Source organism: Mauremys reevesii, linkage group 11 (genome assembly GCF_016161935.1).
Source record: "Mauremys reevesii isolate NIE-2019 linkage group 11, ASM1616193v1, whole genome shotgun sequence".
Classification (NCBI taxonomy): Eukaryota; Metazoa; Chordata; order Testudines; family Geoemydidae; genus Mauremys; species Mauremys reevesii.
This window is the reverse complement of record NC_052633.1, coordinates 21,316,823-21,340,055: the sequence shown is the minus strand read 5'-3', so window position 1 is coordinate 21,340,055 and position 23,233 is coordinate 21,316,823. Positions and strand designations below refer to the sequence as shown.

Here is a 23,233-nt window from a genome sequence, read left to right as displayed (position 1 = left end):
AATCCAGGCTGCCTCAGTCACTCGCAGACTCTGCTAGGGGGGCCCCACTGACCGCTCTGTCACAGGCACCCCCAGCCCTAGGGTGACCGGACCGCCAGCTATCATGGGGACCACCCCTATCAGGGGTTTTGTCCTATACCCAACTATTAATCCCAACCGGGGATTTTCCACACCGGCTCTCTGGTGCCCCTCTTCAGCTCCCCCCGCGCAAGGGAACGTCACCAGCCCACCCGCCCCGTCCCCTCAGCGGGCGCGGGAAGCAGGGGGCAGCAGCGGGCCGGCGGGGAGGGGTTTTCCGCCGCCGCTCCCGCTCGGGGAGGAGGAGGAGAGCGCGCGGCGTGTGCAGGAATCCAGGCGGGGGCTGGGCCGGGCCAGGCGCGGATGTGCCGCTCGCTCCGTGAGAGTGGAGCTGGGCACCAGCGGGAAGCCGCCTTGCGCTGCCCGGGCTCCGCGGGGAGCAGACCATTGGCTGAGCGGTAAGGGACCCGGCGGGGCGCTGGCTGCGCGCGGCGCTGCGCTCTGCCGCGCGGGGTGGGGGCGCCTCCGTGGGGGGCTGGGGATCCCCCCTTGGGGCGGGGGGCTTTCGGGGCATTGCATGTGCCGTTTCCAGATTGCAGGCTTCCCGGGGGGGTGGATGGACTTGTCCTCTTGCAGTCCCTTGAGTTTCCTGGGGGAGGATCGGTCTGAGTTCAAACCTCCCCCCACAGCCCTTGTCCTAATGCAACAAGCCCAGGATCCAAACTGCAGCTTCTTTCACCCCTTTCGAGAGGTGCCTCTAACAGCCGCCAGGTATGCAAAATCAGCAGCGGTGGGGCCCGAGCTGCCCTCAGAGGATCCCCCAGGAAGGCAGGATCGGGCCCCTCCTGCTAGGGTGACCAGATGTCCCGATGTTATAGGGACAGTCCCGATTTTTGGGTCTTTTTCTTATATAGGCTCCTATTACCCCCCGTCCCGATTTTTCACACTTGCTGTCTGGTCGCCCTACCTCCTGCTAGCTAGGCAGCCACGGCGGAGCCCCTTGTGCTGGCGGTGGCCGGTATTCCACCGCCAAACCCAACGTTCGCCTGGTCTGGAGCTCTGCAAACACAAGCAGGAATGCGTTTGTCACAGCCCACATCGCTTGCTCCCCCTACACCCCCCCACCCCAAATGGTTAGAGCCCTGAAGTTGCATGGCCCTGTATAGCTCTGTCCAGTAGCAGCCCTGATCATAAATGAACAGCAGCATAACAAAAACAAATTATAAAACCAGATCATTTCCAGCCTGTAGCTGTGTCCCCACATCTATCAGAGCAGCAAAATATGCTGAGCCAGCACTAAATATTTCATGAAATGTTGCTTTACAGTATGGGTGAGCTGTGAAATATTACACTGTGATTACAAGGCAGGGTTGAGCAATAATGTTTTATAGTTGCTGTTTCCACACAAATTCAGGGATTTGAGGAATTATTTCACCTCTACCGAGAACGAAGCAACAAGGTGGTTTACATTGTGTCTTTCTTATATTTCTTATTGAAATAATTGGGTTTATTTTGAGATCCTTTGATGTACAATTGCAGCTCGCAATAGTCTTTTACTCATTATCATACTTCGTTTGCTGAGGAGCTGTACATTAACAGTGCAAGACTTTTACTTTTTCTTTTTTTTCCTAGAGCTGTTGATTGCTTGTACTACCAGTACCAGATTTCTTTTAGTGGTCTAAGATCTCACAGAAAAAACAGCACCCTCATTTCAGGTCACACTTCCCTGGGTTTGTTTGGGTGATAAATGTTTTGAGCTTGAAAATGTATAGAAGTGTTATTCAGCTTCAAGAAAACTAACAATTTTTCTTGGGAAGTTCCTCTCCCAAATTACCAGTTATGTTATAAAGTGCTGTTCTCTTTTTTTGCAACGGGCTCTTATCTCAAAATAACTGAAGCATCCATGAAATATTCAGCAAAGGTGGTTATCAAGGGAAGGTAACCCAGAGCGATCTCAAGAATAGACAAGAATGCACCCTACCAACTATCAATCTTATCAGATTAAAGTGTGCATGAGGCATGGAACATGAACACTTGAAATGGTAGTTAATACCCCTAACAAAGGTCTCACTTTCATAGTGAGCTCTGTGTGGGCAGATATCTGTGCCTATGCACCTCTGACTTCTCAGGTGAGTTGTCCGATTAAAGGCAATGTGGGATTAGTCACATTAATAGGGACAACGCCATGTGTGAATGATTTTTACAATACTTGGAAAGGGCTGAATCCTGTAAGGTGCTCAATGCCTCCCATGAGGTGGTATGAGCACTCTCAACTCCCATTGATTTAGACGGGAGTTGAAGGGACCCGGCACACTGTAGGATCAAGTCCCTGAGAAATGGCAGTATCAATTTTAATAAGAGACCCAGAGACACTAATCAGGATGAGGGCCCCATTGTGCTAGACACTGTACAGCTATGTATGAAGACCTGGTCTCTGCCCTGAGGAGTTACTCTCTAATAAGATGAGTAACAATGGCATGTAGCCGATCTGCGACTGCTAGCAACAAATATCTCCAATGACCAGTGATGGGACACTAGATGGGGAGGGCTCTGAGTTACTACAGCAAATTTGTTCCCAGGTGTCTGGCTGGTGGGTCTTCCCCACATGCTTGGGGTCTAACTGGTTGCCATGTTTGGGGCGTCAGGAGGGAGTTTTCCCAAGGTCAGATTGGCAGAGATCCTGGGATTTTTTCGCCTTACTCTGCAGAATGGGATATGGGTCACTTTCAGGTTTAAACTAGTGTAAATGGTGGATTCTCTGTAACTTGAAGTCTTTAAATCATGATTTGAGGACTTCATTAACTCAGCCAAAGATTATGGGTCTATTATAGTAGTGGGTGGGTGAGGTTCTGTGGCCTGCAGTGTGCAGGAGGTCAAAGTAGATGATCATGATGGTCCCTTCTGCCCTTAAGGTCTATGAGACATATAAAGGGTGAGGGAAAGGATTACAATTCACAGTCTGTTATGGTTAACCTTATTTGTGGGGGCAGCTCTTGAGTCCTTATCTGAGGAAAATTCCCTCTGAAATTCATGGGGCCCTTAGAAGAAGCACATGCCTAAGGGTTATTGTTTTACTCAGTGAGCCTAGAGATGAGCCCAACCAAATTGCTATACATTCAAACACTGAATTTTGAGAGAAGTTTCATTCTGGATCCAAACTTCTTACCTGGTCCCTATCTCTAAAAGGGGTTGAACCAAAATGCTAGATCCAAACACTTACTCTGAACTTTAGGAAACATCCCACCCAGAACTGGTATTTGTGGTTTGGGCCTGTCTTTAAAAGAAAGTACAACAATATTCCTTGTGGCTGGAAGTGTGTGTTACATTGTTTCAACAAGTTTTTTTATTTTCAGTGCTGGAAATACAAAGGCCAGTTAATTTATGTCCCTGTTTTATATTAATTTGCAAGATTATGTTGTGTTCAGGTTTATACACATTCATTGCCAGTATTTTCATTCTGGGAACTGTCTCTCACTAGTTGTGCAGTGCCTAACACAAAGGGGTCCTGATCTTGGTTGTGGCCTCTAGGGTACTACTGTAATACAAGATACATACATTAATAATATGCATGCAGAATTAAAAAATAGTCAACGTCTTTTGCAGAACAACCCAGCTGAATCCCCTAAATAATCATGTATTATCTGGGACAAAGGTGTCAAACTCATTTGGAGGAGAGGGCTGAATTCCACTTCTAGTTATGGCCTGTTGGCCAGAGGATACATTTAGGACCTCATATAACCATACTCATAGGTGCTGACTCTACATAAACATAGGCAGCATAGGGCTGGAGCACCCATGGGGCAAAATTGGTGGGTGCTCTGCACCCACTGGCATCTCTCCTCCCTCCCGCCCCAGCTCACCTCCCCTCTGCCTCCTCCCCTGAGCAAGCCCCAGCTCCGCTTCTCCCCCCTCCCTCACAGCGCTTCCTGACGTGAAACAACTGATTCGCTGGGTAAGTGCTTGGAGGGAGGGAGGGAGAGAGAGGAGGGGGAAGACAGCACGCTTGGGGAAGAGGTGGGGCCGGGGTGGGGATTTGGGGAAGGGGTCCAATAGGGGCAGGGATGGGGCAGAGTTGGGGCGGGGACCTTGGGGAAGGGGTTGGGATGGGGGCGGGGCAGGGGCGGGAGGGGCTGGGATGGGGGTGATCAGCCACTGGTGCCTGGAAAAGTTGGCACCTGTGCATATAACCCTCTCCATCCAGATCAGAATGCCCACTGTCAGTGGGAGGTTTGCACAAAGATCAAGGAAAGAATCTGGCCTTTATTTAGTAACATGTGGTTACTATTATTTATTAAGGGCTTTATTGTCAGTATCAGTGGGAAAATATGCTCCCTCCCTTTGAGCCATGGGTATTTCTTCCCTTTGATTTTCTTCCTTCCCCATCCTGTTTTCTCTGCATCTCTTACTTGTCCTTGTATCTCTCTGTTCTTCCTTCTGCGTTTCCTTCCCTGCACAAAAATTCTCAATTCCCACCCACATGGGCCTCCATGTGCAGCTTCCCATTCCATCAGCTAAAATGATCAGAAGTCGAGTAGTTAATGTTGACATTAAAATGTGATCATTTTAGGTAACATTTCAATGACATTAAAAGGGGACAGAGGAGTTCACACCTTTCTGAGACATTGTTTGAGGCTGGCTGCAGTATCAGAAGACAACACTGTGTTGGTTTATCTTTACTTTGCATTTGGAAGCTTTTCTTCAAACCATGAAGTGTAGAAACTTACTTTTTTAAATGAAAGCTGAGATTCTGCACACTTTGAATATATCAGATGGGCCACAGGGAGGCCAGACCTAGCCCACAGACCAGATGTTTGGCTCTGTTGGTGAAGGACTTCCACCTCTAGTACATGTTTGAAAGCAACATTCTGTAGCATTTTTCTGTCAAAGAATTTGGCCCTGATATGTATCTTGTGTAATACTCTAAGAGCCAGAGCCTTGACTGGTGTGAAATGACATAGTAGTCAATGGAACTGTGTTGATTTGTGCTGGCTGAGGATCTGGCCTCTTGATTATACACCAAAACCTCCAGTAGGACTTTTGGGAGCACAAGGAATGCAGGATCTAGTATGCTCTAGAATAACGGGAAGCAAGAGAGTATAAATTGATGTTTTTGGACTGTTTTGGTTAACAGCATGTGGGAGAAACAGAAGGGTGAGGAGGGCAAGTCAGATGACAGTAACTTTACTTTGAGAAGGAAAGTGCAGTGATTCCCAGTAATTCCTAGATATGGATTAGAATATATCAGTTATTGCTTAAGAGTCTGCACTGGCTTTTTTTCTGCAAGTTCTGCAACACAAAGCTTGTTCAAAACCTCTAATGAACTATTCTGTACAACTCCCAGTTTATTTTGTAGTCTGAGAACCAGAAGTATAATTGGGAAAATAAAAAACAGGAAATTTTCTTAATTTTTATTTAATCAACTGAAAAAAATCAGCTGGTATAAAATGGCCCTTTTTGAGAGAGACTTTGGAACCAGAGACTTTAAGATTTGTTCAGGATCACATGCTGATTATTCAATATAAAAATTGACTTTCTGATGAAGGAGCCACCTTATGTTATGTGGATGAAGGCAATTGCACAGAATTATCAAAGTGATAACTTAAAACATTGTAACTGGTGCCTAGTAATCATTCATATGTAACTGTGCTTTTCTTGGGTTTTGAACTGGAAAAAATCCTCTAATGATTTTTTTCTTAGACAAGGCAAATAGTGCTGCAGTCCCTAATTAGAGTTTTGGAATAAAATCAAGACTCTCATCATTTGCTTAAACCTCTTCTGTAGAAGAACAACAATAATAGAAAATGTGTCAATCAATCCATTTTCAAGTACAAAAAGACTAATCTAAAAATACACAGTCTGCATGCAAGGTTGTGGCATAATCTTGACAATGCCCTTTCTTTTACAAGTCTTCTTTTAAATAAAACTGAAGATTTTCTTAAACTATGATTTACAAATGTATCTACAATATTGTAGACTCCATGTCCCCTTATTCTTTTATGACAGCTTCAGGAAATAGTTCTTTTCAGTCTAGTGTTGTATGGTCACTGATTTTCAAGCGGTCATTCAAGGAATGAGTATTGATTGGCCTTTTTGGTAGGCCTTCCAGTACTCACTCTATCAGATTTCTGACTGAAAAAAAGGCCTATGGCTGCATACTGTATCCAGTGTTTAAATTACTGGTGATTCTCATCTTTCAAGTGTTGAAAGGGTAAGAGTTCAAATGATAAAGCAGCTCTATGTGCTCTGAAATGCCATCTCTCTGCAGTGGAACAGAAAGGGCTGGATTCTCAGCCAGTGTAAACTAGCACAGCTTCATTGAAGTCAATTAACACTGGCTGAGGATCTGGCTCTAAGAAAGCTTTTTACATTTGGGTTAGACATGATGTTACTGGCATATTGCAGGATAATGCTCAGAGAAAATGGCTGATGAATCTCACTATTCTAGAACATGTGGAACAGGATCAGACAATATTATCTGTTTTATACTTAGCATATACTCAGCTCACTCACCAGTGGGTTACACTGAACTGAGGTTAGCTTTCTTATTAAAGATAGGTTTATAGCTTATGGTAGCTTAAGTGTGTGTGTGTGTGTGTGTGTGTGTCCACACATGCACACACCGTGGTCAAATTTACTAAGAATTCAGTGAAACCTGAATAACAACGTAAGTGTCATAACAACCAACAAAAGCTAGGAAAAATATGGTAGATGTTTTGTCCTTAAATGACAGGTTTGCATTAAATTAAAACAGAGTAGTCTTATGCAGTTTGTTATTTATACACACTGATACACTGGAATGACTTCTTAGCTCTTCAGAGTATAACATGTAGGTAACTGTTTCCAAGTTATTTATACTATTTATGGTACCTCTTCTGGTATCTAATATGGATGGCACCTCAAGGGAGTGGTATAGTCTAGTTATACAACTGTAAGATTGGCAGTCAGAAAGTCCTACATTCTAATGCTGGCTCAGTGTTGACTTACTTTGAGTTCTTGAGGCTAAGTGATTATGTGTCTCGTCCAGCGTCAATCTCTTTAAAATGGGAATACCTCACAGTGGTGTCATGAGGATTAAATTAATTTCTATAGACTCTGGAGCATGAAAATGCTAATTATTTATTTGGCCCCAGTAAAAGAACTGTGAAGCAAAGTTTCCCAGGGAGGGTACCTCTGAATTGCGTTTATCAATCATTCTATCTGTGTCTACCCCAAGTTCTTAATAGTTATAAAAAATACCATGGTGGAATATTCTCTGGGTAGAATATTCTGACCTCCTAACCTACTACTCAATGTGAGGAGTGATATAGGAGTGCTTAACAAATTTGTGGCATGGCTGGAGAAGCAGAAAGAATTTACAATATGTATAACACTTCTCTTGCTGATGTGGTGGTCTAAAAGTATGAGCACAACTATAATTTGCCAATATAGTTAAATAATTATACAATCTTAGATATTAGAGATGCAAATGACCTGTGAGGTCATCCACTTAATCCCACAGAGGCCATTGCAGAATTGTGTCCTATTTACTGCTGATTAATGGTGAGGCTGATACCTACTTATAATTAGGTTTTTCAGGTCTGAGCCTAAAGTTTATATATTTCCTTTAATGAGTCCAAACCCAAAGCATTTACATTACTGACATGTAATTTTTGTTAACTGAATATCTTCTCTTAAAAAAATTTATATATTAAAAAAAATCTGCATAACTTTTCTAAACACATTAGACCATAGCCACATTTAATATGTGGCTTAAATTTTCACGCTGCATTTAAGTCAGACAAGCTTAATATGTGGATTCCAACAGTGTGTGAAAATGTCAGCGGAGTTCAACATGCTAAATGCTGTTACACACCATGAATGTGATGCTCTCTTGACTGAAAGTCTGTGGTCTATACTCACTATTGGGAAAACCTACTATTTGGACTCTTCTTTACAATATTTATGGGGAATAACTCTGTTATGTAGGAATGCTACCCTGTGTAAAATATTTAAGCTGTAGTTATCTCTGGGACTACAGAGAAGGAGTTGGGAACCGGGGGAGGGCCTGTTTGAGGCAATGTTGAAACTGGATGTACAATTGCATGTGGATGGTGGAAATGAGTGCTAGGGACCTTCCACAGGTCTGGACCATTGGTTAAGAATCCGATTTGAACCAGTGAACCTTTGGCAGTTCGCTTTTTGCTGATTTAGAGCCCAACTCTTCATTGGCTTACACCTGCTGGTGCCAACGGGGTGCAGAGTTATGTAAGCAAGCACAGAATTTAGCCCAGTATCTTCTTTTTCCCCATCACTGCACAAACTGTCGTCATCTGTTTGTGTACAGGTCTGTCGCATCTTACGCTGGGGTTACATTCCGCAGTCAGCGCGTAAAGCAAAAATCACGTAAAGTCAAAATTACATTGAGTGTAATGGCGAGCGGAATCGCCCGCACTACAGGTACAGTATTAAAATTGTAATTTTTCTTTTATTGTTGTTGTTTTTGTTTTTGCCGACAGTGTAAAGCTGAAATTGCGCATGTTAAATGTGCGTAAGATACGACAGACCTGTATTACTAAACCTATGAAAGGTCTTTGTAACATACATCTTTATACACATAATTGATCTTCGATGGACTTGCTCATTTAATAGTGTCATTCTTAACAAAACTGTAGGTGTATCGGAAGGTTTTACAAAGGCAGGACAAAAATGGTTTTGTTTGGAAGAAGAGTAAATCTCAATAGGAGCATTGACTTTTTTGCATATGGTAGTGACTGCTAAATCATAAAAAGGGTAACTGTCCAAATACAATATGGTGTAGTGGTCACGTGTTGACCTGACAGTGTCTATTGCAGCAGAAGGGTGCTGGCATATAATGTTGCTCTATTTGCCTAAAAGGGTGTGGAAAAAGTATGGTACAGTGGGGCCTGGTTCATGATTGGGGTGTCTAGGTGCTACAATAAAGCAAATAATTATTTATTCTAATAATTATGGTGACAAACTGTAATTTCTTTGGACTTGATTCTCTTCTCACACTGGTGTAAAACAGAAGTGAGTCCATTGACATCAGTGGAGTTACCTTGGTCTGAAACTGATGCAAGACCCTGTGACTTTTTTAATGTTTGTGGTAAAGCATGGCTTTTGTTTTTAATGACCTTAAATTCTCATGCTAGATTTGATTGACTTCTTGAAACTTCTAAATGGCTTGTAGTACTTTGTATCAGGTTTGCAGTACTGTACACTTCAGGTTTGATTCATGTCAGGATAGACTCAGCCCTTGCTATGTCCAAAGTAGGTGAAACCACTTACTGCATGAGGTACTTTGGAAGAGACCTGTCAAACTGAGGTCCCCTCCGTGTCCAATATATATGTTAGAGATCTCACAGCATGATTCATAAAAGGGATTTGTCTCGTTGCCCTTAGCCAAGAATACCATCCAATAGACACAATTGTGCAGCATACTGTGTATTGTATGCTGCCTATGTTTATGTAGTGTTCAGTGCTGAGCCAATTTTGCGATTGGGCCAATAATCTATAAAGTGCTTTGAGATGGAAGTTGCTTATATATATATATATATAAAATAAAGCTGCAAAAGCAAGGAAATGGTGAATTAAGGCAGTCTCAGCATTCTGAATTCACACTGTTATTGCCTACTTTGGCAACCCATGGTACTGTATGCAAATTCAACCATTGATCTTCCACCTCTTGAGAAAGACTGATGTGTTACTATTCTTTATCCTAACAGGTTGAGCTAAGATTCTCATAACTCATGACTCCCTTGCTTCCTTAGGTTACACTGTGTCTGACCCTTAGCGTTGTTTTGATTCTCTTAATTCATTTCCTTGTAGGAGGCCTCTAACTGCCCTTCAGATGCCTGGTTTTCAGAGCTGCTGAACACCCAAAATTATAACTGAAGTTAATTGGAACTGTGTGTGCTCAGCTCCTCTGAAACTCAGGCCCCACCAAATGGTGGTACTTCCCAAAGCATTTTAATGAGACTTGCCAAAGATCAAAACCAGATTTGTTAAGCCATAGCAAGGGGTTTGTTATATTGAACAAGGATAATTATGCAGTTGCAAAGGTCTGTTAAACCCTAACAAGGTTAGTTATTCTGCTATTGATTCTTATTAAAAAAGAAATAAACCAATGAAAACTCAACAGTTAATCAGACTCAATAGCATGTTTTTATAGCCTGAACATTTTAGAACTTTCATTTTCAAAATAATACTAAAAGGGGGCGGCTTGGTTCATGTTAAATACTCAATGACTGTAAATTCTATAAAAATTAAGCCAAAGTTACTGTAGAGTATGGCAAAAAAGGAACAATTTATGCCATGGTATAGGCCTCAATCCTGGAATGAACTCCAAGCAGACAGACCTCAGCGCCTGTGTAGATCTTGCTGCAGCATCACGGCCCATTTTGGCTGCTGAAGTCTTCAGAAATGGCTTAACAGATAAAACTCATCTTGTGGCTTGGTGGTAAGTGTGGACTAGTAGATAGCACACTGGATTGGGACTCGGGAGATCTAGCTTCTAGTCCCAACTCTACCACTTGCCCGTGGATTATCTTGAGCCAGTCATTTCACCTTCCTGTGTCTCAATTTCCCTATCGGTAAAATGGAGGAAATGATACTAACCTTCCTCCATAAAGCACGTTCTGATCTAACGTTAGATATTATCATTATTATTATTCACTACCATGCAAAGAGACCAGGGTTAGAGTGCAGTCTTGGTCTCTTGCACTATACGTCAGGAATGCTGTGGAGAGAATACACTGGGCAAGCACAGGTCAGAGAACCTTGCTGAGCTGTATCCCTTCTGGATGGACTATAAAGGGAGTCATATCCAGCACTCTTCAGACACTAGGATGGTGGCACCAGCAATGATTTGGCGAGTGTTCTGTGAGCATTGGAAGGGGGAGCTCTCGTAAATTGAATTAAAAGATAAGTAATAGAAAGAATGGGACATGGAGGAGTTCTGGGGGTTGTGTGTGTGACATGCTCTCAAAATATTAAAATATAATATTTGGGATTTTAGTGGCGATGTAGAAATGGATATTTGCTGCTGTAATAAAAAAAAATACTGTGCATTACTGTAAGAGATGGCCACGAACCCAAAGAAGTGAGGACGTTTGGAATCATATCTGCCATAGGAACCCTAAACAAGCTTTTTTATACTTCCCAGTTACAGCACATGTGGTACACAGGAGGTCAAAGAACTGTGTATGCCATATATGCTGTAATGCAGGGATGCTGCATGGCTGAGAAAGTTGTGCTTTTCTCAGTGCTGACTTGCTGTGCTTTCTGTGTATGTCAGAATTTCAGTGCTATTTTAACAGAGCTTTTGTGTGTAGGTTTCTTCTGTTGTCAACAGTGTAGTGACAGTGCATATCAAATATGTGTTCTTAGGGCTTGTTTCTGCATTGATGTAAATGAGAGCAGAATCTGGACCAAAATTTTGACTTTTTCCAACTATATTCCCCCAGAATCCAAACAAGGCTTTGTCTATATTAAGGATTATCTGCCTTCACCTAGAATTTAGCAAATCAAATGAGAAAAAATTATATCCCCTTCAAAATGACTAAACCAGTCTATACAATTTAAAAAAATGCATCCAGGCTGATAACTTGTATGCCAAGCGTCAGCCTCATGTGATGTGATATGAATGATCTATAGCAACTCCTTGAAATTAGAACTCAGCAAGAGAAATGCTGGCAAATCCTAACTATTGCATGTTAGAAGCAAGACTATAATATTCGTGTGATTACTGACAGATGTGAGCATTCCTCAGTGGGCAACATCAAGAATTTCAGTACATTGAACTCCCAAAGATTTATTCACCCAAATGACAGGCTCTCGGAATAGAATCACTCATACCGAGAACACTCCTTTCAGCAATTCTTGTAAATAGCCCATTCAATGTGCCATTCCATTTTGTATGCAAAATGCATATAAAATATTAAGGCCAAGATAGGTGCTTCATGACTGAAAACTTGCATGTATTTCTGGTAAGTGTTGTGTACTTTACAGTAACTTTTTCACATAATTAAATCTGTGGAAATTCCATTCTGTTGTGTAGGAACTGATTTCCCAGTTCATAGGTTTCATTCTCTTGTGTAAATCACTAAAGATTACTTGGCTGAGCAGCTCTCCATTGAAATGGCACTGACCAGCACTGGTTAGACAACCAAGTCTGCTTTGCCCCCTTTAGGTCTTAGGCTTTATCTTGGTATTCAGGCTTTTGAATTCTTATTATGAAAAATGTGCATTATCTTTCAACCTTCCATGAGTATGATACCATAGTAGCAACATTTAGATCAAAGTGGCAGCATAAGGAGAAGATGCACCTTTTCAAGAGTCTTGGTCTCACACAAGTACCAGATTTATGAGAGACTCTGGGATCTGTGGATATCAGCTAATGGCAGTTTTAGAAACCCATTGGACTTTCTGCTTTGGTAGAATGCCATGTTCTGTCTTGGTTCCACTTCAGTTGTTCAGATATAATTAAAATTTTAAGGCTTTCCTTAAATTTGTCTGAATCCTATGCTTAACTCTTTGTTAACCTGCATGCTATCTTAGCTGCAGAAAGGCTTAGCAGTAGCTTTCCTTTTGTTTCTCTTTTGCTGCTGCTATTTTCCTCCACTGATAGTGATTGTAGATCACACTTCTCTCTGCTCCATATTAGTGCTGTCATAATGACTCTCCTAAGTTTCTTTCAAGTGATTTAGACAGTTCTGTTGTGACAGGAGATACCCCTGTTCCTTAGGACCGCCCCGCCTCCCATTCATTCTCTGTTACTGGAAATTCTAACAAAGGTCATAGAGAATTTGTTTGTTTGCTTGTAGAGTTTCTTCACACACACTGAAAAAACACACCTTTAAAAAAAAAAAAGGTACTGTTCACCAAAAAATAGTTTATTTTCCCCTTTTGACAAAATTGGAAAATGAAAAATGTAGTAATTTAGCTTTGTTTGGAGGAGGGTTTCTTCTTGGTTTATCATTTTTTCTCCCCCGACTTTCTCTTCCTCTCCCCCACCCCCTGTTTGTCAGTGGCAAAAAAGGGGGATTAGTAGGACAGAAAAATGAAGCATTTACTGAAAAATTTCAAATACCCAAAAAATCATTCTTTTTCCATACTTGTGAAACAAAAATGAATTTGACATTTTCAAAATGTCTCATGTTTAAATTTTTCCATTTGTGACCAGTTCTCTAACCCAGGAGTTGCATCCCTCAGGGGATTCGTAAACAGTTTTGAGGGAGTCAGTCATGACAACTCTCCCTTTCTTTATAGCTGGATGGGAATGGGGATTGCAAAACTTTTTTCTGTTGTAACACGGGGCCATGGCTTGGAATACCACTCCTCACACATTTCTTTCTAGATTATTTTTATTTTCTTAAACAACAGATAAATTATACTCTGTAAGGATGAAATACAATATCATTATAAACTAAACAAAAATACTGTTATATATTGATATAAATTTAAGGTGTCTATCTGATTTGTATAAAACTATAAACACTCTAAAAAATACAACCTTGCAAAATTCCACTCAGGATTTTTGTTTTGTTTTGTTTTTGTGGAGGATGAATGATGATGGATGGGAGAATAGCTTTTGTGAATGGAGTAGTGAAGTTTTATGACAGTTTTGGAAGGATGAATATAAACCGCAATATTTTTACAAATTGAGTTTGTATCAAATGTAACCTTAAACATACTGTAACATTTCAATGCCTCTCATACTTTCATATATTGAAAGTTTGCACAAAAGGTCTGTCAAACTCAGGCCTAGTGTGGTCTAGTGGAGGGTGCTGGACTGGGAGTCAGGAGACCTAAGTTCTCTTCCCAACTTTGCCAATGAGCTGCTGCATGACATAGGACAAGTCACTTCACCTTGTGCCTCTATGTGTTTGTAGATCAGGATCGCGCTAAGGAACTGTTAGTGCATGGCAGCATGGTCCACGAAAACATTTAGAACATAAGAATGGCCATATTTGATCAGACCAATGGTCCATCTAGCCCAGTATCCTGTCTTCTGACAGTGACCAGTGCAGGTGCTTCAGAAGGAATGAACACAATATGGCAATCTTCAAGTGATCCATTCCCTCTCCACTTACTGCATAGCACCTAGTGCAGGCGAGATTTACTTCCCAGCTTGGTGTGAATAAGTCACAGATAATAACTGTATAACACATAGAAACTTTATAGGGGAAAAGATCTGGATAAAGGTTGATCTGCTGTACCTCTCTCTGTATACTGGCCCATAGTTATTAGTTAGATTACTGCACCAGAGGTACTTAAAGAGATCTGGCCAGCTGGGCATCTTTACACTGTCAAGTGTACAATTTATTCTGTCAAGGTTTTAGTATGTCACTTGGTTCTCAGCCTTGCTGTTCAGCTAGCTTCCTGCCAGAATTCAGCTTCATACTCATTGTCAACCATTCGATGTAGATGATCATGAATGAGGCTGTGTTTTAGGTCAGCTCCTTTAATACAGTCTTGACAGTAGGTCTATATTTAAGTTCCCCGTATTATTACACTGGAGGATAAAACTTGCCCTCTGCAACCTACATGCCAGGGTATGTTTGCTTTTCCTCTTTGAACCATATGCCAAATGTTCAAAAGCCAACATGGTGTAACTCATTTTATCATGAATCTGCCCGTTGGCTGTAAGGTTTATCTGCAGTATCTGTATTGTGAATTTTCTGAAATGACATTTCTCTTTTTCAAAACAGCATGTTGTTGCTTCATCATCTCTTCTGAAGGCTTGATTCTGTCAGGCACTGGTCACTCTTGACTGCCTGAGAAATTTAAGATCAATCCCTCTGTTTGTATAGCACGATTTTACCCAGTGCCTCTATGTCGTGGATTTTTCCCCCCTGCACTTCTCATAAGAAGTTCCACCATAAAGAGACTTAGTAAGATATTTATCACTGGATTCTGGTTTCTCAGCCCTTTGCCAGAAATGGATATTACTGTACTGCCTTTGTATGTTTATCTTGGCAAAGAACAGATCTTTGTCTTGTGATGCAGATTTATTGCTGAATACATCCCAGTCACAGCAACAATATATTTCATGTGTAAAGTTTGTTATATATCATTGTATTTTAGCTCCAAAAATGTAGTTTGTTTTTCTAATAGCAAATTCCAGATTTTCTGAAAGAGGAAGAGTATTCTGAATCAGCATTGCAATGAAAGAAAAGGCTAACAACTGTTACCCTTTTGCTACAGACATTTCCTCTGCTGAATGTCTACCAAAAAGAAAGAAAAAAAATACTTTGGCCATTGCCCAGTTATGCCTCCTGAGCCCAATCCTGCAACCTTTATTTATGGGAGTAATACTTACTCCTGTAAAGAGTCCCATTGAAGTCAGTGGTACTGCTAACATGAATAAAGACTCGGGGTAGCTGTGTTAGTCTGTATCCACAAAAACAACAAGGAGTCCGGTGGCACCTTAAAGACTAGCAGATTTATTTAGGCATAAGCTTTCGTGGGTAAAAATTACAAAGAAGTGGGTTTTTTACCCACAAAAGCTTATGCCCAAATAAATCTGTTAGCCTTTAAGGTGCCACCAGACTCCCTGTTGTTTTTATGAATAAAGACTATTTGTTTAAGGTGTGTAGGATCAGGCCCTTTACTTATAAATATAAGTACAGTCAATGGGGCTGAAAAGGATATTGACCCAACAGTTGATCCTTGTTTGGATATCTCAGGGATGGTCTTTTCATAATGCACAATGGAATCCTGTTGTTATAAAGACTGATTTGGGCAACTCCCATTGGGATTATTGTACCCAAATAATTACTACATCCAGATCCATGACCAGACTCAGATACACCATACTTGTTGTTGACTCTGAGCACCTGGTAATATGCACTTACTGCCTTTTTATTTGAGGATCTTAGGTTACGTCTATACTGCAGATGGGAACCTGCTTCTGAGCCTGTGTAGACAGACTTACGTTAGTTCTGCTTGAGCTAGCACTGAATAGCAGTGTGCACATAGCAGCACAGGCAGCAGCTTGGGCTAACCACCGGAGCTCAGGCTTAGGGGGTCAGATGGGCTTGGACTCAGGCAGCGAGCATGAGCCACCAACTGTGCTGCAAAAATCTCCCTACTGCTATTTTTAGTGCACTAGCTCGAGCTAGCGTTAGTGTGTCTACCCAAATGACGACATCTGTGCCCTGCCCCCAGCTAGTCCTTCACGCCCATGCTCCCACTTTGGGAAACACTTGTATAGATTTTCATCATGTGATGCTTCCTCACCTTTCTTACGTGTTTAATGAGCAATGAAATAGTTAACAGTGGTGCTATTTAAGGTATCATCATTGGCATCTGAGTTAGCATAAAAAGGTATAGGGCAGTCCATCCCTCAGAACATGTTTCAGGCTCTCTGCAAACTCAGGTAGATATCTTTGCTTCAGTTACACTCAGGTCACATTTTGAAGGTTTCCTTCACAACAGTAACAGGTAGAAACTTACTCTTCTAAAAAAAAACCGAAAGATCAGACTCTGGAGAATAATTGATCTGATTGTGCCTTCCATTTTGGGAAACACTTCAGCAGGGCAAACCATGTAGGAAACAACTCAGCCTAGTATATGAACCTATTTAGCTCTGAATAGACACTAAGAGCTGCTTTACTTTTATGTCAGGGACTGCCCCTCTAGCTGACTGGCCCCACTGGCCATGTGAAAACTAGGAAAAAGTTGTGTTTTTAATTTTAGTGAACATGTATTAAAATCCTAGTGTAGACAAGCAAATTGTAGTTTTAACATGTGTCAGCTGGTCCAGGGGTACTTGAAGTACACCTAGGATTTCACCCAGGATTTTAATATGGGTTTATTACCATGTTAAAAACATACCTTTTTATAGTAAAGGAAAAGCCCACCTCAGGAAGGTCATACAGATTGCTTAATACCACTGACTGAAATGAGCACAGCTCATATGCAGCAGAATCCAAGCTATAAGTCACACATTAGTTAAAATAACTTGCAGAGTCCTCTGTTGAAGCCTCTAGAGTTGTAAGCAGTGCAGGCTGATTACAGCCAGATTTATTTTTTATCCTCTTCCCCTTTTTTCTTAAAAACAAACAAACAGAACCACTAGGAAATTAAATTAAAAATAAATAACTTAAATGCAGTGTTGAGCTTTCAGGATTAAATGTGCAAGAGTCAGGAAATTCCAAAAGATAAGATTGCATTGGCAATGGCAACTCAGCCACGTCGCATACACGTAGCATTTTCCATTCAGCTTTCCCTTGTTAACTGTAACATAACTTTTTTTTTTTTAGCATACCATAAAATATGCAGAATATGTCATGTGAGTAAGTGCACATTGCTGGATCAAAGACACTCAGAACAGAAGTGCCAAGTTATATGTCAGTTGCTGGGGCACAGCAGAAAATATACATGTGTTCTTAAAAAAATAAATAAATGCTTAAATCCTGAATAAATTACCAGTATAAAAGGTACTGGTCTGCAGACCCTGGGCCCAATTCAGATCTCCTTTAGACTGGGGTAAATGTGATTTCATTGGAATAACTCCAGATTTACAGCAAAGTAGATGAATTTAGCTCGATGTCATCCAAACTCACAATTTTAAAAAATAATTTATTTTTTCATGCTGTTTCCCTTCCAAATACATATGTTGTCCAACCAATGCCATTTGTGAAAGAGTAAGAACAGTGATTCTACTTATTACCAGGCAGAAAAAGCTTGAAGAAGATCAAAAGAACTGGTAAATTCCAAAGTTAAAGTTTGCTCCCAACTTTTTTATTTGTTTATAATTCTCATGAAATTGCTGCTTTAATGCACAAATTATTATTTCATAGAGCCTTCTCTCTTTGGATTCGGAGAGCTACGTGTGATTCCTTTTGTGATGTGAAATACTGACCACATGGGAATGAGTTTTCTCATTACACTCATGATTACGTCAACTGAAGGTCTCACTGGTAATTTTGCTCCTCCTCTGTACGACAAACATCAGTCTAATGCTATCGTTACATATGTAAATTGAGTTCAGTATCATTTCTCTGTACAAACATCACACAGTTCCATTACAACCCCATTCTTAGAATTTGTATGCAAGAATGAGAGTTTTTTTGTCTTCTAAATGGAGTGTTTAATAAAGACCAGTGTGCTCAGGGCTTTATATCAGAGGGAAAATTTGTAACCCAGAGAGCTTCATGATATAAAAACCCAAGCACAGAAACACACTGTACAGAAAAAAATACAGTGAGCAGACAGTGATCTGCCTTTGCATGAGTGCATGGGATGGGAAGGTGTGCAAGGGCAGATCACAACAGCAGTCTCTGATAATGCTCAGTTCTGCCTCCTTCCAGCGGACACATCACCCAGATAGGGGTGAGGCCATGCCCCATTCCCCACTACACTGGCCCATGGACCCAAGCTGGTGCACTGTTGGGAATAATATGCACCACTGCTGTGGATAGTGTACAGCGATAATTCCCCTCCCCCTGCACGCCCTGGGAGAGATTGTCTGCTCCATTAGGCTTTGTGCCTGATTATGCAATTATATAGGAGAACTTAGTGCAGATGGAAGGTGCTGACTTGACATCCATGGGGTCTGAAGTCTCCTCTTGACCAACAGAACGAGCACAGCAAAGGCTACCACAGTACAAATTCCCCAAACCACCCTGTCCATGCATCTCAGTGTGACATGGAAGGGCCGGTGTTGCTAGGGGTGACTTTTCAGTATGTGTCTACTTGTCCATTGGGGACTGTATTGAAAAGATTGAACAATATGATTTTTTGTCCCTACAGACTTGGCTTGATTTTAAAATTGTGACCAGGAAAGCCAAAGCTGTGAATCGGATTGCCAGTCCCCTCAGCTATCCAGTACTCACTATATCTGTAATATTTTCTATATCTTCCAGAGTTTTTTAACAACATATATATGCCCATTACATTTAGCTGCTGTATTTCCCTCTGCTAAATTGCACCACAAACTCCGTATATAAGGTGTTAGTATCTTTTGCATCACACATTATTTGTTGTACGTGTGATACACACTTTGCTTTGTCTTCTAAAATTCCAGCTCATGCTTAGTTAAAACACTTTACATGTTCAGACATACGTTTTCTGTTTAGCGTTTGTTTTGATTAGTAATTCATTTTATCTTTAAAAAAAGGAAAATCACTGTTTATAAAGTCGTATCCTGACATCAAAGGATCTTCTGACTGTGCCTGCCATACTGTTTAAGGTACAGTGGAGTGATTTTAAAACAAACAAACAAAAAAGCCTATTGGGATAATTATTAAGGAAATCTCTAGTTTGTTGTTTGGGCAGCTGAAAAAGTCAGTATGTAACTTCTGGCAGCCCTTTCCGACCAACAGAGTGGGGGCACAACTGGTTCCACTTGGGAAAGATACGAAATAAAACTTACTTCAGAAACTACTGTTATTCCATTGGGAGGCCAGGGACAGATTAAGTGGAGGACTTGCCAGTTGAAAATAGTTGCAATTGCATTGTTAACCATGAATCAGATAACTCCATTTCTTAATCATAGTAAATGTAAAATGCTTAATTGTTCTGGCTTGCTAGAGATGGATGGGGTGACAGTTTGTGCCCAGAATAATACCACTGTGGGTATTTGTTGGAACACACTAACTTTTTTTGATGATCCTTTCTTAAAAATAATTTAAAATAATTATTAGATTACATTCCGTGCAAGTTAACACAGTCAATAAAATTTATATGGGCCCATTCTAGGGATTTTCTAATTACACCTTGGAGTGTTTTTTTAACATAGGTCATAGAAATCCATTTTAACTGTGAACCATGACACTTCTCTGGACATTTATCTGGCCACAATTGACATATTGGGATTTAAACCAGACCTATAGATTAAAAGAATTAGGGCCTGATCCTGAAAGATGCTGTGCACCCTCAGCTCTCATTGAAGTCAGTAAGAATTGGGGGCACACTGCACCTCTCAGCATGGAGCACTGGGTGGCTAATATGGGTACCCAAGGGTTGTCTTAACTAGCTCTCCCAGGCTCTGTGATGTTCCTTGATTACAGTCAATCCCACAACTTTCAAATAAAGTAGAGCAAATGTAAATATTGGTTTCTATTTATGGGCTGGGCTACTTGTACAGATCCAAACAAAACAAAACCATTCATTCTCTGCAGCTTCTGTAATGGCCTTCTCTTTTTGCCTCAAGTACTGCATTGGGGTAGTAAGATAAGCTTTTTTTTAAGATATGTTTTCCAATATATTATATTATCTGTGTGTAGAAGCAGTTTCTAGGCCTCTTTGCAGCTTACTAGGCTCCTCTGCTGACACACCCTGAATTCAGGTACTGGAATCCTACATAAAGATACAAACTGTGCTGGTTCATACTGGGAGGTGGCTCTAGTTACCTCCCAATCACCATGTAAAAAGAATGGAGTGTCTTTCTGAGGCAGCCACAGCTGGAAACTTAAAATGAGTTTTGCTTTGTTATTTTAGTTACTGATGAAGCCACACCCCTGGAAGGGGATGAGTATATGTGTATATTCTGTTTGGAGCAGGGAGGGAGATGTATATACTTTAACTGCTGTGGATGTGCTCTGGCATATCTGGGATAGTAACAGTAATTATTAATGATACTGTGCAATTTTATGTAGCCTCCACCCCAGCATCTCAAAGCACTTTACAAATATTAATAAATGTAACTTCACAGTATTAGACAGAACCATCCAGAAGTGTGGTCTCCTGTATTCTTTGCAGAAATTCTCACCTCGGATCAAGTTAGCAGATCTTGATTCAGCCATATGGTATGTAGGCATCACCAATATGAACAAAGTATAGACACCTACCTAGGGCTTGTCTACACAGTGCCATAGTCCACATTAGAGGGGGGTAAATTCTAGTGCAGGCAAGTGTGTTGTATACTAACTGGCCCATGTGGACCCTGCTGGCTTGCACTAAAAGTTCCCTAGTACACGTTAATGGAGCCCTGTTTCAAACAATACTCTGCAAGTAGGCTGCAAGAGGTAACTGCTCTAAGACATGTGATAGTGCATACATTGATATGATTTATACATGGTTTTATTTTTAAAAAATTCCCCAAAGAATGCTGCTTCTCTGGAAGCTCAATACATGACCAGATTTCTTGGTGAGGAGAAAGAGTGATATACATGCATCTGGGAGAGATGGGGAATTAGTCTGTCCCATCGGGTTATTAATAATACACCTGTAATGGATGCAAAAAAAAACTGGCTGTATTTTCTGCAACAAACAAACAGAAAACAGGCTAAACTGCCTTTAGATAGCAAGTAAACATCACAGTCATGAGGTCACAGATGTGGTATCGAACTTCCCAGAAGGAAGTGATGCTTAAAAATAGAGAGAGCCATGACTCTCCACTTCTGTCCTCTCCGTGTCTGGCCATCAGTAAGGTCTAGATCTGCCTCTTGTCTTCTATCCAGCCATCTCCCTGTTCTTTTTACTATGCATGTGGCTTTAGGACAGCACTGCATCATGCCTTAAAAGCTCCATGGGCATTGAGCACACAGTAGCAGAATTATTTTGGGGGAGTTCTGTGGCCTGTATTATACAGGAGGTCGGACTAGATGTTTGCAATGGCCTTAGAATCTGTGAAAGCCATGTTTACAACAAATTGCTGGCTACAACCTCTCTAGCTCTCTCCGATGCATTCAAAACAGGAGGTGGGGACATCATGTGAGGGACTACATGCAGCTCCCCAAAGGTCACTTCTACACTTTGGCGGCCAGAAGAGGTGTAGAGAACAGTGAGAGAGGATTTTCAAGGCTGCTGCTGGCACTGGGCTCTATGTGAATGCAGAGCATATGTCCTCCAAGCATTAACTATAAATTTGCTACTATGTTTAAAGCCTCCATTCTTTCCTAGAGAGTAAAAGAGCATATTCCTACTGTAGAGTCTTTTTCAGTTTGAAAATATGAAGTCACTTCTAAATTTGATCTTTCTTTATGATGGGAAGTTGCCTAAAACATTTCCATACTAAAGCTACACTATTTTCTTTGATAATAAAAATGAAATGAGCTTCCCTTTTAAGTGTTGCACCTTTACTCTTGACTTTCTCTCTTCTTCCTCCAGTCATTATTTCTTGTATAGTGTTCTCTTTGATTATCTGCCATTGAACATTTAGAGAGAACAAAATGATGAGTCAGGAAGGTAGTTAGATTAGGGAGAAAAGTCTCATATGAATCTATTTATTTTTCAAAGGAATACATCTCATTTTGTCAAACTTGACATACACCTCTACCCCACTATAACGTGGTCGTGGGAAGCCAAAAATCCCTACTGCGTTATAGCTGAAACCCCGTTATATTCGGGTAGGGGTGGCAGGGCTCCAGCAGTGATTTAAAGAGCTCCGGGCTGCAGCCGCTGTGGGGAGCCCCATGCCCTTTAAATTGCCGGTGGAGCCCTGCTGCTGCAGCCCCGGGGTAGGGGCGGTAGGGCTCCAGCGGGATTTAAAGGGCCCAGGGGTCCCCACAGCAGCTAGAGTGCTGGACCCTTTAAATCGCCGGCAAGCCCTGCTGCCGCAGCCCTGGGGTAGCGGCGGCAGGGCCCCAGCGGAGATTTAAAGAGCTCTGGGCTCCAGCGGCTGCGGGGAGCCCGGGCCCTTTAAAGCGCTGCCTGAGCCCCACTGTCGCAGCCCCGGGGTAGTGGCGGCAGGGCTCCAGCAGTGATTTAAAGGGCCCAGGGCTCCCCGCAGCAGCCGGATCCCCGGATCCTTTAAAGTGCTGCCGGAGCCCTGCTGCTACCACGCTATACGCGAACCCGTGTTATATTGGGTCACGTTATAGTGGGGTGGAGGTGTATGTAGTATCATCCAGGGAGAAAACTTTTGCAATATCCATAAAACTTTACTTTTGTGCAAACTTTAAATATAGTATCTACCTTTTTGGTTTAAAATCACGTTCACCATTTTAAAGTGATGAGAGTCCAGAAGATAAGGAGATTCGTGACTTTGAATTATTTTTGTACTAGTCCTCTAATTTAAAAATAGCCCACTTCCATGAGAAACCTCAAGGGACAAGAGTTGAAATTCTGACTTGAATCACCTCATGAATGTGATCCTAAACACTCATGAGTGCTCCTTGAGAACAAGCACATGAGATTATTTGTAACTTTCTAACCCAAACCATTCCTGAAATACAATAGGAGAAAAACGGTGAGAACAATTGGCCGAATAGACAGACCCATTCATTTTTCCAAGTCAAGGAACTTGTTTGATGGCTTGTTGGATTTA

General features: G+C 41.5%; 1 protein-coding gene across 3 annotated transcripts in view; it reads left to right on the top strand.

Moving 5' to 3' along the window:
• Positions 1–328: 328 nt before the first annotated feature.
• Positions 329–23,233, top strand: part of SPATS2L (spermatogenesis associated serine rich 2 like) — a 119,813-nt gene continuing 96,908 nt past the window's right edge. The window contains exon 1 of one of the 3 annotated variants that reach the window (XM_039493679.1): positions 329–476. The gene's annotated coding sequence lies outside the window, so the exon portion shown is untranslated. Of the gene's footprint in view, positions 477–17,713; positions 17,729–23,233 lie in introns of those variants that run through there. The other 2 variants (XM_039493673.1, XM_039493674.1) reach the window with 2 other exon arrangements.